This window comes from Syngnathus scovelli, unplaced genomic scaffold (assembly GCF_024217435.2).
Source record: "Syngnathus scovelli strain Florida unplaced genomic scaffold, RoL_Ssco_1.2 HiC_scaffold_28, whole genome shotgun sequence".
Lineage (NCBI taxonomy): Eukaryota > Metazoa > Chordata > Actinopteri > Syngnathiformes > Syngnathidae > Syngnathus > Syngnathus scovelli.
Genome location: NW_026061370.1, coordinates 860,886 through 872,814, shown reverse-complemented (window position 1 = coordinate 872,814; position 11,929 = coordinate 860,886). Strand labels below are relative to the sequence as shown.

At 50.3% G+C, this 11,929-nt stretch overlaps 1 non-coding gene and 2 pseudogenes across 1 annotated transcript; 2 read left to right on the top strand and 1 right to left on the bottom strand.

The window, feature by feature from the left end:
• Positions 1 to 5,000: 5,000 nt before the first annotated feature.
• LOC125993355 (U1 spliceosomal RNA) lies at positions 5,001 to 5,166 on the top strand. Its single transcript, XR_007490163.1, has one exon. It is a non-coding gene; the product is annotated as a U1 spliceosomal RNA (small nuclear RNA).
• Positions 5,167 to 6,467: 1,301 nt separating this feature from the next.
• LOC125993371 (U5 spliceosomal RNA) lies at positions 6,468 to 6,552 on the top strand (annotated as a pseudogene).
• A 4,619-nt stretch (positions 6,553 to 11,171) lies between these two features.
• LOC125993362 (U2 spliceosomal RNA) lies at positions 11,172 to 11,379 on the bottom strand (annotated as a pseudogene).
• Positions 11,380 to 11,929: the final 550 nt, after the last annotated feature.

The following is an 11,929-nucleotide window of genomic DNA, read 5'->3' as shown; positions in this document are numbered from 1 at the left end:
CCTCAGGTGGGGCAGACTTTTTATATACCTAGTCCAAACTAGCCCTAACCCTAACTCTAGCCCTAGTTGGAAACCCTAGTCCTAGTTGGAAACCTTAGTTGAAAACCCTATTTTCAGTAGGGAGCAGGTTGCTCAGACTAAAATAACTTTTTCTTCTTTTAAGGGGTAGGGCAGCAAAGTAAGCAGGGATTGTGAATATCAGCAAGCACAGGTTGCTCAACTGGAGTCAAGAGAAACAAATTAAAAATTGTACATCAGATGAAAAATGTGCCTCTTTCTTTTGGCTTTTGTCACTGACATTTGGGGTCACCACAACAAAGATCAAAACAGCACAAAAACAGTTTACCTATATTTTGTCACGTCTCGCCCCCAACTGCTCCACTATGTGTCTGTCTTGGTTTCTGTCTGTGTGCTCGCCCCTCCCCTCCTGTGTGCCCATGATCAGTGTGATTGTTCCCACCTGCCTCTCGTTACCTGTCGTGTATAAAAGTCCTGTCTGCCCCTCTCTCCCTGTCGGATCATTGGTTTTGGTTTTGGTTGCTGTCGTTCGGTGTTGGCGTGCTGTCTTGGTGCCGTCGTGTCCTGCTGTCTTCTTGTTTCACGTCCCGGTCAGTCAAGTTATTGTTTAGGTCATGTCAGTTTACCGAGTCTGTATTTTGAGTTGCTTCGGTGGACCCTGGTCCGGGCTGCACTTGGTCGTCCTGCTCCATGCTCCACACCCGACCGTGACAGAATGATCCGACCATCACAGCGGCCAGCGCTTGGACCACCCTTCACCACCAGCTCCCGCTGCGACGCCCGATCCACATCCGAGCATGTTCCAGCGCCATGGGCTTGCAGCCGCCATCGGATCTTGCTCCAGCGACGCCGGGCTCACGGCCGCCATCGGAATTCCCCCCCGGCGCCATCAGCTCTGCGACCGTCGTCGGACTTCGCTGCCGCGACGCCGGACCCGCGGCCGCTATCGGAGTGCCCCCCCGGCGTCATCAGACTCACGGCCGCCATCGGGCTCCACCCCAGCGTCGCAGGACCCGCGAACGTCGCCAGACATCCAAGCCAGCTGCGTCGGACCCGCGATCGTCCCTGGCTCCGCTCCCTCTGCTGCGGCGCGTGATGGCTCTTGCCGCCGCGCACAGCCCCGCCTTCCGAATGTCGCCGATCACTGTACGGACTTTGTGAGTGGCCGCCGATCGCGGTACAGACTTCCCAAGGCGCCGCCCCAGTGCGGTTGTGTTTCCCCGAGTTTCCGCGGAGTGCGGTTCTGTTTCCCCAAGTCGCCGCCCGTGTGCTGTTGTGTTCCCCAAGTCGCCGCCCGAGCGCGGTTCTGTTCCCGAAGTCACCGCCAGAGTGCGGCTCTGTCCCCTAGGTCACCGCCAGAGTGCGGCTCTGTCCCCTAGGTCACCGCCAGAGTGCGGATCTGTCCCCGCAGTCACCGCCCGAGTGCGGATCTGTCCCCGCAGTCACCGCCCGAGTGCGGATCTGTCCCCGCAGTCGCCGCCCGAGTGCGGTTCTGTCCCCGCAGTCGCCGCCAGAGTGCGGATCTGTCCCCGCAGTCGCCGCCAGAGTGCGGATCTGTCCCCGCAGTCGCCGCCAGAGTGCGGATCTGTCCCCGCAGTCGCCGCCAGAGTGCGGATCTGTCCCCGCAGTCGCCGCCAGAGTGCGGATCTGTCCCCGCAGTCACCGCCAGAGTGCGGATCTGTCCCCGCAGTCGCCGCCAGAGTGCGGATCTGTCCCCGCAGTCGCCGCCAGAGTGCGGATCTGTTCCCCGAAGTCGCCGCCAGAGTGCGGTTCGGTTCCCCCAAGTCGCCGCTCGAGTGCGGTTCGGTTCCCCAAGTCGCCGCCCGAGTGCGGTGCGGTTCGGTTCCCCAAGTCGCCGCCCGAGTGCGGTGCGGTTCGGTTCCCCAAGTCGCCGCCCGAGTGCGGTGCGGTTCGGTTCCCCAAGTCGCCGCCCGAGTGCGGCGCGGTTCGGTTCCCCAAGTCGCCGCCCGAGTGCGGCGCGGTTCGGTTCCCCAAGTCGCCGCCCGAGTGCGGCGCGGTTCGGTTCCCCAAGTCGCCGCCCGAGTGCGGCGCGGTTCGGTTCCCCTAGTTTTTTTTTTTTTTGGGACGTCGGGAGACGTCCCTTGTGGGGGGGGTTCTGTCACGTCTCGCCCCCAACTGCTCCACTATGTGTCTGTCTTGGTTTCTGTCTGTGTGCTCGCCCCTCCCCTCCTGTGTGCCCATGATCAGTGTGATTGTTCCCACCTGCCTCTCGTTACCTGTCGTGTATAAAAGTCCTGTCTGCCCCTCTCTCCCTGTCGGATCATTGGTTTTGGTTTTGGTTGCTGTCGTTCGGTGTTGGCGTGCTGTCTTGGTGCCGTCGTGTCCTGCTGTCTTCTTGTTTCACGTCCTGGTCAGTCAAGTTATTGTTTAGGTCATGTCAGTTTACCGAGTCTGTATTTTGAGTTGCTTCGGTGGACCCTGGTCCGGGCTGCACTTGGTCGTCCTGCTCCATGCTCCACACCCGACCGTGACATATTTTCCTCTTTCAATTTGATGATACACTAGACATGAATACCTGTTTAGATTTGAAATCTTATCCATTAGGCCAGATAGCCATACAGGAAATTCTGACAAGTGATAGCAGTGCAATGATTTTTGAGCATATACAGTAAATCTACAGCCTAGATTCAAGTGGAGTTAACTGACTGGATCAGAAGATTAAGGGGTTCAAGTCCCTTCGTTGTCAATTTAATGAATGTCAAGAGGAAAGTAGCCTAGTGGATAATGTGTCTAACATTAAATAATAGTTTTTATTTTGTTTCTGCATTACCCAATACATCTCCTTCACATTGTGACACATTCTCCCATTATCTGTCTGTGTTAGGTAGAGAAAAAGATTTTAAAGGAAAGGTAAGTATTGTTGTGTTGTGTTTTGTTGTATTGTGTGTTGTCATTACCGTATTTTCTGGACTATAAGTCACGTTTCTTTTCATAGTTTGGGTGGGGGGGCGACCTATACTGAGGAGCAACTTATACGTGATTTTTTGTCACAAATTTTCAAAATAAAAAAAAAACGAAAAATGGATAAACGAACCGTGATGTAGCAAGGGATTACTGTAGTTTGAACTGCAAGTGACATCAGCGGCGCGGCGGTTGTTTACTTAAAGGACAAAGGATTCGATCACGGGATGACGAAGATGACGAAGGGCCCCATGTACTACCGGCATCTTTAGTGGCTTTGCTTGTAAGTGACACAGAGGACGGAGAGTTTTTTTTTCCCAATGATCATCACACACACATCTGGGTGTGGTGAGATTTGTCCTCTGCATTCAACCCATCCCCGTGTGATTTTGATCCATCCCCTGGGGGAGAGGGGAGCAGTGAGCAGCAGCGGTGCCGCGCTCGGGAATCATTTGGTGATCTAACACCCAATTCCACCCCTTAATGTTGAGTGCCAAGCAGGGAGGCAATGGGTCCCATTTTTATAGGTATGACCCGGCCGGGGTTTGAACCCACAACCTTCCAGTCTCAGGGCGGACACTCTACCACTAGTTTGAAGGATTTAATGATTTGGAGTGACACAGAAGGTTTGAAAAACTATTATATGTTTCACGCACACCCGGTCCTATTCTATGGAGCTCTCTTCGACCTCTGTGGCTGGAAGTGCCACCTCCAGGGATGGAAGTCCACGCTGCCACACGCCTGGAAGTCGATGCCGGTGCTTGGGGCTGTGTGGCGGTGAACTGTTTATGTTATTGTTATTTGATATATTTGTCATTTTCAAAACTTGTTCAGGAAAAAAAATATTATTCAGTGGTAATGTTGGACGTTTTCAATAAATACAAATTCATACAGTTTTAGGGTTCTCAGGTTAAAAAAGGCAATGCATGCACGGGGGCCCCCAGGGCTGCGTGCTTAGTCCATTGCTCTTCACCCTGCTGACGCATGACTGCACTGCGACCTACAGCGACAACCGCATAGTGAAGTTTGCTGACGACACGACTCTGGTGGGTCTCATCACGAAGGGCGACGAGACTCGGTACAGGTCGGAAGTTGACCTTCTGACCATGTGGTGCAGGGACAACAACCTCCTGCTGAACGTCAATAAGACCAAGGAAATCGTTGTTGACTTCCGGAAGGGTCACACAACACACCTGCCGCTGATCATCGACGGTGCTGTGGTGGAGTGGGTGAGCTGCACCAAGTTCCTGGGGGTGCACATCAGTGAGGACCTCTCCTGGTCCGCAAACACCTCGTCACTGGCAAAGAAAGCTCAGCGCCGCCTGTACTTCCTGCGGAAGCTCAGGCGTGCATGTGCTCCTCAGGCAGTCCTGTCTACATTCTACCGTGGCACCATTGAGAGCGTCCTCACCAGTTGCATCGCTGTCTGGGGTGGTAACTGCACTGAACAGAACTTGAAGGCCCTGCAGCGCATAGTGAATACGGCTGGTAAGATTATTGGTGCTTCGCTCCCCTCCCTGAAGGACATTTACACCTCCCATCTCGCCCGCAAGGCAACCTCGATTGCCAGAGATGTGAGTCACCCGGCTCACTCTTTGTTTGACCTTCTGCCCTCTGGGAAGAGGTATAGGAGCCTGCGCTCCCGCACCACCAGACTCGCCAACAGCTTCTTTCTCCAGGCTGTTAGGGCCCTGAACTCGCTACCCCCTTCTGCGTAGCGTGTGGCACTGTTGCGCTATTTTCTGGAATGTCTGCTGTACGCACACTTGCTCCTTTTTTTGCTCCTCTTATTTATTTATTTATTTGTTGTGTTATTTATTCATTATTTATTCAGCACGTTTGTTATACTTGTTTACTTGTTTGTCTGTTGTGGGCCATGTCTTGTCACCATGGGATAGGGGGGAACGAAATTTCGGTTTCTTTGTATGTCTTCGGCATGTGGACAAATTGACAATAAAGCTGACTTTGACTTTGACTTAAACAGTTCTACGAATCCTGTTTCATCCACTGAGTGTGTATGTGTGCCACACGTTTTTAGCAATTAAGCCCGTGACTGAAAATGGCGTGTGCGGTAAAGACGTCGGCCCATGATCAAGAAGGTGGTTCACCCCATGTGAGGCTCAGCCATTGCACTACGGTTGTGCTGACCTCTGCAAATTCCCCTACTGTGTGAATCTTGACTGCATTATTTCTGGTAGTGGGGGACTGTGTTCGCGCTCTCCTCTGGTCTTTCTGATAAAAACAAAAATTAAGCGCAGTAGTATGCACATGGAGTTTAAGTCTGCGATGCTGTGACACACTGAACGCTTTTGATTATGTAATTAACTGTACTCTGGAACTGTGTGTCAGGGTTCTCCAGATTATTCTTATCGTATGATTATGTTGGAATGCAGCCTGTAATAAATAACCTAGCTAGATTAGTTTTATGCTTATGTTGGAATGCAACCTGTGATAAATCACCTAGCGTGTCCCATCCTACACAAAGTCGTAAAACACCCCTTGCTATGTTTTGACTAGAGGTCAAGGGCTTTCTCTATTCAGTCCACTCTTACCCCCACCCTGTTTCTCTTAATAAAAATGCTCTTGCAGGAGGCGAGAGTCAGACCTCCATTCGAACATCGCTGTACGCACAGCGACGAATGGACTCTCCACCTGCAGGTGTCTAAAGGGACTTACTCGTCTCCCGTGTGGTTCTTGCAAAATAAGTTGGACTGAGCGAATCTCTAACACTGTGCATTTGCTCGTTAAACTGTATTCACCAAATTAGCAAATGCAAAATAATATGTAATTACCACGTTCCTGACTCGTCATATGATATGAACGTATCAAAACCTTTTTGTCGGCTGTAGGTCTGTCTTTTTAAGAATGCGCCCGATTGTTGTTCCTCATACATCACAAGTATGGATTTCTAGAAAACAACTTTTACTTTCTAAAGTAAAATGACAGAAATATTTTCTAATGTCAAATATCAAACGCCACCAACGCAGTGGAGGTGAATTACACTCCAAACCATGCCAGCAACGTCAAAAGCCTCAATTATTTGCGACACAAGGGAGACATAGAGCATTTCCGAAGTTTGAAAAATCATTTGAGAAATTACGATCGTATTTTGTTTCCCGATTTGTGTTGAATAAAGTTATGAAATTACAAATTTTCAAATAAAACACAGGGATGGGATCATTTCCCGTTCTCTCAGACCAAAAGTACACGTACCAAGACATACAACTGTTTTTACCATCAATAATCAAAATAGACGCCCAATATAATTGAAAGAACGAGCGCCATCAGTGTTCGATCAGATACCTACAATCCTGTGCGCCAACAATGTTTAAAGTAAGTGAGACATTAATGAACACAAAATACTCGTTTAAACATTCTATTTTGCTTGAGTCCTTGTAAGTATAGTAAATCCATCAACTTCTATTGTTTGTATTAGAAGGAATGGTTGCTGCAATTTGAGTGTGAGACCGCCTGTGAATTTAGTGAGACCAGCAGTGGGGTGGCCCGTTTTGACTCAGATTTTCAGATCACTCGTTTCTCTTCAGATCGAATAAATCTTTCGCCTTTTACTAAAGATTTCTGTGGAGAGGAACAATAAAGAGTATACCATTTCCGTGGAGAGGAACAATAAGAGTATATCTCAATTTGTTGATGCTCTGCGAAAGAATATCAATATTGCAACGGATAGCCGCCTATATCATACTCCGTGCAACAATCATACGTTCACATAATTTATACCGGCACGTGTGAACATGTTCACATAAACAGAGAAATTATGCCGAGTGCAGACAGACAATCACGTTTAAAACCTCGTTTATCATCCATCCATTTATCCATCCTATTCCGCTTATCCGGGTTGGGTCGAGGGGGAGACAGCTTTAGGAGGGACTCCCAGGCTTCCCTCTCCCCAGCCACTTCATCCAACTCAACCCGGGGAATCCCAAGGCGTTCCCAGGCCAGCCGAGAGACATAGTCTTTCCAGCACGTCCTGGATCGCCCGCGAGGTCTCCTACCGGTGGGACATGTCCGGAACACTTCCAAAGGGAGGCGTCCAGGAGGCATCCTGATGAGATGCCTGAGCCACCTCATCTGGCTCCTCTCACCGTAGAAGAGCAGCGGCTCTACTCCGAGTCCCTCCCGGATGACCAAGCTTCTCAAGGGAGAGCCCGGACACCCTGCAGAGGAAACTCATTTCGGCCGCTTGTATTCTGGATCTCGTTCTTTCGGTCACGACCCAAAGCTCGTGACCATAGTTGAGGGTAGGAGCGTAGATCGACCGGTAAATTGAGAGCTTTGCCTTTTGTCTCAGCTCTCTCTTCACCACGACGGATTAGTACAGAGTTCGCATTACTGCCGACGCTGCACCAAACCGCCTGTCGATCTCGCGCTCCATCCTGCTCTCACTCGTGAACAAGACCCAAAGATACTTGAACTCCTCCACTTGGGGCAGGATCTCATCCCCGATCCGGAGAGGGCATCCCACCATTTTCCGACCGAGGACCATGGCCTCGGATTTGGAGGTGCTGACCCTCATCCCGACCACTTCACACTCGGCTGCGAACCACCCCAGTGAGAGCTGGAGATCACGGCTTGAAGAAGCCAACAGCACCACGTCATCTGCAAAAAGCAGAGACGCAATGCTGAGGTCCCAGAACTGGACCCCCTCAACGCCTTGGCTGCGTGTAGAAATTCTGTCCATAACCATTATGAACAGAATCGGTGACAAAGGGCAGCCTTGGCAGAGTCCAGCCCTCACTGGGAAAGAATCTGACTTACTGCCAGAAATGCGGACCAAACTCTGGTATTGGTGATACAGGGACCAAACCGCCCTTATCAGTTGGCTCAGCACCCCGTACTCCCGAAGCACCCTCCACAAAACTTCCCGAAGGACACGATTGAACCCCTTCTCCAAGTCCACAAAACACATGTGGACAGGTTGGGCGAACTCCCATGCCCCCTCGAGGATCCTGCCCAGGGTGTAGAGCTGGTCCACTGTTCCATGGCCAGGACAAAAGCCACACTGCTCCTCCTTAATCCGAGGTTCGACCTCCCGACAGACCATCATCTCCAGCACCCCTGAATAGACCTTACCAGGGAGGCTGAGGAGTGTGATTCCCCTATAGTTGGAACACAACCTCCGGTCTCCCGTCTTAAAGAGGGGAACCACCACCCCAGTCTGCCAATCCAGAGGCACCGTCCCCGATGTCCACGCAATGCTGTAGAGGCGTGTCAGCCATGATAGTCCCACAACATCCAGAGCCTTTAAAAACTCTGGGCGGATCTCATCCACCCCCGGGGCCATGCCCCAGAGGACTTTTTTGATTACCTCAGTGAGTTCGACCCCAGAGATTGGAGAGTCCACCTCAGAGTCTCCAGGCCCTGTTTCCACAATGGAAGGCGTGTCGGTGGAATTGAGGAGGTCTTCAAAGTACTCTCCCCACCGACTCACGACGTCCCGTGTCGAGGTCAGCAGCACGTCATCTCCAGTGTAAACAGTGTTGACGGTGCACTGGTTCCCCCTCCTGAGACGCCGGATGGTGGACCAGAATTTCCTCGAAGCCATCCGGAAGTCATTCTCCATGGCCTCGCCAAACTCCTCCCACGCCCAGCTCGGGCTCCTTTTCAGTCAGAGAGGCGATATTCCATGTCCCAAGAGTCAGCTTCTGCAGCCAGGGATCGGTCCGCCAAGGTCCCTGCCTTTTTCCGCCGCCCATTTTGCACTGCACCCGACCCCTTTGGCCCCTCCGGCAGGTGGTGAGCCCATGGGAAGGGGGACCCATGTTTCCTTTTCGGGCTGTGCCCAGCCGGGCCCCGTGGGCGAAGGCCTGGCCACCAGACGCTCGCCTTCGAGCCCCACCTCCACGCCTGGCTCCAGATGTGGGGCCCGGTGACCCGCGTCCGGGCGAGGGAAAACAAAATCCATTTATGTTTTTCTTCATAAGGGGCTTGTGAGAGCCGTGCTTTGTCTGGCCCTTCACCTAGGATCCGTTTGCCATGGATGACCCTACCAGGGGCATGAAGCCCCAGACAAGATGGCTGCTAGGATCATTGGGGCGTGCAAACCCCTCCTCCACGGTAAAGTGATGACTAACGAAGGGGCTTCGTTTGTCAATGCAGTTTAACTTCTGGTGGGACCCATTTGAATTGGCACATGCCAGTCTATTGTAATTTGGCAAAAAATATTGTTTTTAAATAAAAAACAATAACCAACCCTGTCAATTGCACAAGCACTCCTCTTTACTGTTCACAAGCACAATCACAAGTACAAGTCGTCTTCATCCATAAGCACATGAGTCTTTCCTTGTTAAAACACAGCAGCCCTACAAAAAATGTTCCATCAACTTTTAGTGTCTTAATAGACAATGATGGTATTTATTTAAATATTGAAACAAAATATCTACCTCCTTCAATGTTACACGTGAATGCACATACAGAGAGAAGTTTTATTCATTTTGATAAGGCTACATGAAGCAAAATATAAAGGTGAATACACACTGTTTTCGTGCACCATTTTAGCCCAATTCCATCATTTCCTTGTCTGTCTGTGCCTCCTTACCAGCAAATTTCTGGAAGTCCACATGGCGTCTTTGATGGCAGCAAAAGTGAGCCACTGCTTTGTAAAGTCTTCTTGCTTGATTTTCAACGGGCTCACCCCATAGAGTACAAGGTTCAAGATTCAAGATTCAAGAGTTTTTTATTCGCCATGTTTGAGCGTGCCAAACAAGGAATTTGACTTCGGTAAATCACAGCCTCTGTTCAACATTTAGGTGACTAACAACAACATGTGAAAAATGAAAGATATTCTCAAACATCCCCTGATCTTAAACTGATCTTAAACTCCCAAGAGGGCAAGGAAAAACTCATAACTCCAGCTAGGGGAAATGAGAAACCTTGAGAAGAGACCACAGATGGGAGGGTCCCTCTTCGAGGATGACCAGGCTGCAATGGATGCAGAGAGGACACATAGTACAAACAGTGTAAACAAAAAAGGTGTGGAAAGTGGGATGTTATTGCACAGTAATGACTCTGAGACTCTAAGAGTGGTGTGAGTTCATCAGAGCGACAGCCTGGGGGAAGAAGCTGTCTCTGTGTCTGCTGGTTTTAGTGTACAGAGCTCTATAACGGCGTCCGGAGGGGAGTAGTTCAAACAGGCTGCAACCTGGGTGCGAAGGGTCTGTTGAGATGTTGATGTCTGCATTCAACACTTCCCTTGCCGGGAACTGCAGGTCGCCCACAGGTATACGGCAGCCATGAACTACCTGAGCAGGTGCCACACTGACTCCTGGGCGCCACAGCCAGGTCGGGGGCACGTTGAGAGCGCTGATATGCCCCGGGAGTGCATAACGGACCTGACTGGGAGGCCATCATGGGCCACCATCCACGACAGGTCCCAACAAGTTTGTTTCGAGAGGGCGGGGTGGTTGACGTTGTGCCAAACTGTTGTGGGCTCGCCGAATGCGGGTCCGAGCACTGGACAAACCACTTCCCGCTGTACGACAGAGATCATAGATCTGTGACTTGTTAAAATGTCACTATTTTCTTGCTCTAATTTAAAGTTCTTCAAAAACTTTTTGGTGAAGAAATAAGAAGGTGGCGCGTTAAAAGACACAGGAATTCATTGGTCGATGGGTATTAGCTTTAGTTTCCGGAGGTATGTGTCACGTCTCGCCCTGCTCCACTATGTGTCTGTCTTGGTTTCTGTCTGTGTGCTCGCCCCTCCCCTCCTGTGTGCCCATGATCAGTGTGATTGTTCCCACCTGCCTCTCGTTACCTGTCGTGTATAAAAGTCCTGTCTGCCCCTCTCTCCCTGTCGGATCATTGGTTTTGGTCATTGGTTTTGGTCATTGGTTTTGGTTCCTGTCGTTCGGTGTGTCGTCCTGTCTTGGTGCCGTCATGTCCTGCTGTCTTCTTGTTCCACGTCCCGGTCAGTCAGTCAAGTTATTGTTTAAGTCATGTCAGTTTACCGAGTCTGTATTTTGAGTTGCTTCAATAAACCCTGGTCCGAGCTGCACTTGGTCGTCCTGCTCCATGCTCCACCACCCAACCGTGACAGTATGAGCCCATCCAGAATCGTGTCATTGCTTGGCTTTTCGATGCATTTGGTGTAACGAGCGCGCTTCGCAGGTGCAGGGCAACATATCTGCTTCCGAGGAAGAGTTTTAAGTTCGGGACTCCTTCTCCTCTATTTTTTTTTCTTTTTCTTCATGGTGTCCCTCTTCAGTCCCTCTGACTTGGATTTCCAGGTGAAGTAAAAAATGGCTCGGTCCAATTCTAAAAGCAACTTACTTGCTGGGATGAAAACAGAACTGATTAGTAAAAGCAAGGGTAAAATCACCACTTTTATGGTTAAAATTCTCTCTTCTACGGTCAGCTCTCTTAATCCCCCAAACCCAAGAACAGATACTACACTTTATCTTAGCCAAAAGGCAGAGAAGCGATGGAGTATGCGAGTGAGGGACTCGCTTACAGGCTTCCCCGTCTACCCATTCTCACCAACGGTTTGTTAGAATAGGCCTCTTTGGCACATGTGATTAGCTAGGGAGCTTGAGCTATGCCATTATATCGCTGTAACACTTCTCTTGCTTTATTAGCTTTCTCTACTCTATGAAACCCTTTGCACATATGTAGAAGTCGCTCTCGGTTAAGATGACAAGGTCACACATTATCACACAGGCTAGGCAGTCGCCTCCTTGCAGGAAGGCGGCCAGAGTAGTATAAGAGCAGGAACCTTGGCGCTGGGAGAGGAACCTTCTTCTGCATCTCGCAGAAAGGGCTCCACAGCTGTGCATCAATCATTTTGGCATACATTAAATAGTTAAACTGTGAAGGCTTTCTCTTGGTAATTACTGTTAGCATATCGAGCATTAAAGATAAAGAACTGGGAACAAACCTAACAGGTTACAGTACGGAACAGAGTGCTGCTCTAATGGGCACTAAAAAATCGGCAAACTTGTCTGATGACTTATTTGTTAACTCTTCTTCATCCGCA